The sequence below is a fragment of the Procambarus clarkii genome, unplaced genomic scaffold (genome assembly GCF_040958095.1).
Source record: "Procambarus clarkii isolate CNS0578487 unplaced genomic scaffold, FALCON_Pclarkii_2.0 HiC_scaffold_116, whole genome shotgun sequence".
NCBI classification, from domain to species: Eukaryota; Metazoa; Arthropoda; class Malacostraca; order Decapoda; family Cambaridae; genus Procambarus; species Procambarus clarkii.
This window is the reverse complement of record NW_027189149.1, coordinates 2,356,905-2,363,047: the sequence shown is the minus strand read 5'-3', so window position 1 is coordinate 2,363,047 and position 6,143 is coordinate 2,356,905. Positions and strand designations below refer to the sequence as shown.

The window sequence follows — 6,143 nt, the reverse complement described above, 5'->3', positions numbered from 1 at the left end:
CAGTGATTTGCACCGATTCGAGAGCAGCACTGCAAAGCCTAAATAAAGATCGGGACGAGAATCTTTCAATAGTCGCTGAAATTAAGAGAGTTGTGAAGGTACTAACCAACCAGGGAAGAGTTGTCAAGTTCCTGTGGATTCCCTCCCATGTTGGAATCTATGGAAATGAACGCGCAGATGTGTTGGCAGCTGAAGGCGCTGACGGAGACCATATTGAATACTTCATACCCAAGACTCTTCTAGAAATTAGAAGTATTATTAGGGAACATCATCGTCATCTCAATCATTATGAAACCCCCAAAAAAAGAGAATGTGGTGGTTGCGGGAGAGAATTAATAATAGAGAAAAAACATCTTGGATACAAATGTCCACACGTACAGCAGCTTTTTGTTAACAACATATAATAAAGATGATTTATAATGTATCTTATCTACCATTTGACAGAGGCTGTTTACCTTGGAGACTGGTTGGAAATATATGAATTGAATTTCAAATCTTATTGTTCCTTCTATTACATTTTTATATATGACTAATAAATACTTCTATAATTATTAACACAATATTATTATTATCCCTTTCACCAGATGGAATTATTATGTTCATAAAGAGTTAAGGATTACAGGTTACCAAATTATACATTCACTCTTCCAATTAGAATGAGTAATAATGGTTTTTTTTAATGGTTTATAATCATTTCAAAATAAAATAAATGATCCATATTCTTTTTTGACTCACAGTTTTGTTATAAGACAGAGCAGCTGCACACTTGCTTTACAGTTGCTCAGTTGCTCTCTCTCCATGTGACCAGGTTTGCGTTCTCTCTCTCTCTTTCTCTCTTCACACAATTAGGTCAATGTTTTTAATAATATTCCTTTACATAACGGATTTTTATTTAGTTAAAATCTAGCCAAGGAAACCTGGTCCCAAATTCAAGAGTACTTAGAAGTAACATTTTCGTTCCCCAGGATAGTGTGCTGAGAGCATGGATGGAGATCATGAGACGTTCCTCTTCACCAGTGAGAGCGTAGGCGAAGGCCACCCCGACAAAATTTGCGATCAGATCAGCGATGCAGTGCTTGATGCCCATCTTAGCCAGGACCCTGACGCCAAAGTTGCTTGTGAAACGTGTACCAAAACTGGTATGATCCTGATCTGTGGGGAGATTACGTCCAAGGCCCGAGTTAATTATCAACAAATTGTGCGTGATATTGTTAAGAAAATTGGTTTTGATGATTCACGAAAGGGCTTTGACTACAAGACCTGCAATATTCTTCTGGCCCTGGAGCAAAAGTGTGCGGAGATTGCTAATGGTGTACACATCGGGCGCAGTGATGACAACACTGGTTCAGGGGACCAGGGACTGATGTTTGGTTACTGCCACTGATGAGACCGACTGAGTGCATGCCCTTAACTATTATGCTGGCACACCGTCTCAATCAGAAGATTGCAGAGCTGCGAAGAGATGGGACGTTCTGGTGGGCGCGACCTGACTGTAAGACTCAAGTCACATGCCAGTATGCCTTCGATCAAGGAGCTGTTATTCCCAAAAGAGTGAACACTGTTGTCGCTTCTGTACAGCACTCGGAACAAATTACTGTCGAAGCTTTGCGTGACGAGGTTATAGAGAAGGTCATCAAGGTCATTATTCCTGAAAAATATATAGATACTCAAACGAAATACCACATCAACCCTTGCGGAGAATTCATCATGGGTGGACCTCAAGGTAACGTTGGGCTAACTGGTAGGAAAATCATCGTTGACACTTACGGTGGGTGGGGCGCTCACGGCGGGGGAGCATTCTCTGGCAAAGATTACACAAAGATTGACCGCTCAGCGGCCTATGCCGCCCGATGGGTTGCCAAGTCACTGGTGAAAAACAAATTATGTAGACGCTGTTTGGTTCAGGTATCTTACGCCATTAGTGTTGTGCACCCCATAAGCATCAGCATCTTCCACTATGGCACCTCACAGTACACATCAAAACAGCTTCTGAAGATTGTTAACCACAACTTTGATCTACGACTAGGACATATTGTCAAGGAGCTGGGCTTAAAGAGACCAATTTACAGTGATACGTCGTGTTATGGACATTTTGGACGGCAACAGTTCTCTTGGGAGCAGCCCAAGAAGTTGACCATCCCTGAATTTTAGAGTCAAATAATTCTTAAGGATGACTATCATTTTTACGTTTTTCATCAAGTCCCTGTTAATATGGGAGAACACTATGTCTATGCTTGATTCACAACTCTCCTAAACACGAGAGTGAAGTTATACAACTTGAGAACACTTTCCCACCAGGAGACTTGAACCCTAGCCAGCACAGAAGCATGGTGGGAACCTTTAATTTTATATTCAATTGATAGTTTTATATACTTTTTTGACGTTTTATATACCAGAGTATATAAAATCTCCGGGCCTTTTATATATCAGAGTAAATAAAATTAAAATGACTCTATAAGACCAGCGTCTGGGTCAAGATAAATACGTTTTCTTCCACTAAACTGAATCCAGTTTTCTTTATCTTTTTTTCGGTGGGGGGTTCTATGTCCTCCTCCTCCTCCTCCTCCTCCTCCTCCTCCTCCAACTGTTTGTGGTTCTCCTCCTCCTCCTCCTCCTCCTCCTTCTCCTCCAACTGTTTGTGGGTCTCCTCCTCCTCCTCCTCCTCCTCCTTCTCCTCCTCCAACTGTTTGTGGGTCTCCTCCTCCTCCTTCTCCTCCAACTGTTTGTGGGTCTCCTCCTCCTCCTTCTCCTCCTCCAACTGTTTGTGGGTCTCCTCCTCCTCCTTCTCCTCCTCCAACTGTTTGTGGGTCTCCTCCTCCTCCTCCTCCTCCTCCTCCTTCTCCTCCTCCAACTGTTTGTGGGTCTCCTCCTCCTCCTCCTCCTCCTTCTCCTTCAACTGTTTGTGGGTCTCCTCCTCCTCCTCCTCCTCTTCCTCCTCCTCCTCCTTCTCCTCCTCCAACTGTTTGTGGGTCTCCTCCTCCTCCAACTGTTTGTGGGTCTCCTCCTCCTCCTCCTCCTCCTCCTCCTTCTCCTTCAACTGTTTGTGGGTCTCCTCCTCCTCCTCCTCCTCCTCCTCCTCCTTCTCCTCCTCCAACTGTTTGTCGGTCTCCTCCTCCTCCTCCTCCTCCTCCTCCTCCTCCTTCTCCTCCTCCTCCAACTGTTTGTGGGTCTCCTCCTCCTCCTCCTCCTCCTCCTCCTTCTCCTCCTCCAACTGTTTGTGGGTCTCCTCCTCCTCCTCCTCCTCCTTCTCCTCCTCCAACTGTTTGTGGGTCTCCTCCTCCTCCTCCTCCTCCTCCTCCTCCTTCTACTGTTTGTGAAGTTTTTACCTTTCCTACTCCTTCTCCTGCATTTTGTAATTCTCCTCCTCCATGTGATTCTTTTGTTTGTTCTTCTTTCTCGACTTCCACATAAATGTTAAATTTAATGCTAGCAAATGTGTCTGAGGAATTAATATTCTTAGCTAACATTTTACATTCCACCTCATTATGACCGTCTTCGAGTTCAAGTTTCATAACCACGAATGGGGGTAGTGAATTTTCTTTCATTGGGAAACTGTCCGAATAAAATCCACAATTAAATATATCTTGACTTGCAGCATGGGTACATGATATCAACAATTTGTTCATGTAAAATCGTTTTCCTTCCTTTCGACATTTTTTACGTGATGCCTCTAAATTGTTCTTTAATTTGACGTCTTTTATTTCACGTCGATCTGTATAAATATCAGGTGTGAAATTATGGAAATTCCATGGAAATATTAATATAATTGGATTTTTTGTATAATATCCCCTATCAATATTAGAATTTGTATATAGTTTATTTATGTAATATGCAGAATAACCATTGGTAAAGTTGTGGATTTCATCATAATAACTAAGGAATTTATTAAAGGGTTGAATTAGTGTCTTATCAGTTTCAGTAATAGTTTTAGGATTATACGAAATTGGTGGTTTGGGAACAATAAAGAGACCTTTATAAGTTTTTATGTCTTCGATAAATGGCGAGAATAATGATTCTATAAGTTTGAATTTCATTTGGGATTTTCGAAGTTTAGACGAATCTGTGGAGGATTGTAATAATTCTTGAAGTAATTCATGAGGTTGTTCGACAGGATTCCATTTGACTGATGACGTGAGGAACGCCAGAGGACTCATTTTCACTTGTTTGTAATTCTACTCCGCCTTCTTCTCCTCCTCCTCCTTCTCCGACATCTTGTAATTCACCTACTCCTCCTCCTCCTCCTCCTCTTCCTCCTCCTCCTCCTCCTCCTCCTCCTCCTCCTCCTCTTCCTTCTCCAGTGTCTTGTAATTCTCTTCCTCTTCCTCCTCCTCCTCCTCCTCCTTCTCCGGCATCATGTAATTCTCCTCCTACTCCTCCTTCTCCAGTGTCTTGTAATTCTCTTCCTCTTCCTCCTCCTCCTCCTCCTCCTTCTCCGGCATCATGTAATTCTCCTCCTACTCCTCCTTCTCCAGTGTCTTGTAATTCTCTTCCTCTTCCTCCTCCTCCTCCTCCTCCTCCCTCTCCATCGTCTTGTAATTCTTCTGCTCCTCCTTCCCCTGCATCATGTAACTCTACTCCTTCTCCTGCGTTGTATAATTCCCCTCCCACTACTCCTACGTTGTGTAATTCCCCTCCCACTCCTCCTCCTACATCTTTTATTACCTCAATGGACTTTGGTGTTGTGTCATGGCTGATGGAATTGTAATTGTTATCCTTTTTATATAATTTTTTAGTATTTTTAGATTTTTTCCGTGAATTAATGACTACTATAACTGTTAGGAAAATAATTAATATTATTAACATAATAATTGTTGACAGTAGATTATTCATTCTTAATTTTCTCTTTTTTTAATTATATGATTTTTAATTCAGATATTTTTAAAAAATAAAGTAATTATGCAACCAAAGTCAAATATGTTATTGTTTTTATCCTGTTGAGTAGTTTTCCAGTATTAAGTGATATTGGATATTATATTAAATATTGGAATACCATTCAATATTGAATGAGTAATTCAATGTTGAATGAGTCATTCAATGTTGGATTGTTTTCCAGTATCCAGCACTATACTATATACTCTATACTATGTCGATATTGATTAGTTTTCTGGTTAGTATCCAATGATATTGGATAGTATATTCAACATTGAACGTGTGCAGATGTGACAGCAGTCACAAACACCCTGATGGATAGTTGAAAAAAAAGAGATTTGAATCCCTGATTAAAAAAAAAAAAAACTACTACTACTACTACCATACTTAAATTACTTACTGTTTTGCTTACTGAACACTGTAATACAACAGGTGTTGATGCAAACTCTAATCCCCAAAATGCCGTCCCTACCACAGGTGTTATTAGAAAACATATTTGCACTTGTTCCATATCGTCATCTTTTAATTATTTGTTCCAGAGTTTGTAAAATTTGGAGCCATGTTATTCTTGACTCGTCATACATGCCATTCCGCACTCTTTATCATCGATTAATATGGGATTCATATACTCTTTTCCCTAGTCCACTTCTACATAGCAATGAAGATGGTAATTTGTCTCTTTACAATGCATCCTATATTGTGGAACAATTATGTTACATCAAATACAACATAACCGATGGAAGATACTGTATGAGAGGCCTTCTAAAGATGATCGAGACTAAAATGAATAACTGGTCGAAAATGGGTCAAGAAAAAAAAGACTCTGAACTATTTGAGTTATTGAATGATCATCCTATGTTTACATCAACATTAAAAACAATGTACGAGTGTTAATCATCCTTTAAAAGGTATGATAAACAAAAACAATGTGTGGTCTTTAGTGACAGCTATGACAATGTTCTCTCGGGATACAGATGAAATTTTACAATTGTTAAATATTTGTCTTCGAATGTATCCCACATCAACTGTTCTGGATATTTTTTATGGATATACAGTTATTTTTCTTTTTTCTTTTCAAAACTTACAGCAATCTAATATTAATCATTATAAGGTACATTCTGCACTCTATCTGACAGAAAATATAATTCTTCAATCGTCAGAACAAACATATTATTGTGAACAGGCCCTTCTAATCAATCATGTTCCAAGTAAAGGTGAAATTACACGTGTCGATTATGTTCCTGGAGTGGATATAGTCAGTATAGTTTTGAAGA

The 6,143-nt window shown here is 39.9% G+C and overlaps 1 pseudogene; it reads left to right on the top strand.

Annotated features, from left to right (window-relative positions):
* The first annotated feature begins 980 nt into the window (after window positions 1-980).
* On the top strand, window positions 981-2,195 carry LOC138360632 (S-adenosylmethionine synthase-like; annotated as a pseudogene).
* The last annotated feature ends 3,948 nt before the right edge of the window (window positions 2,196-6,143 follow it).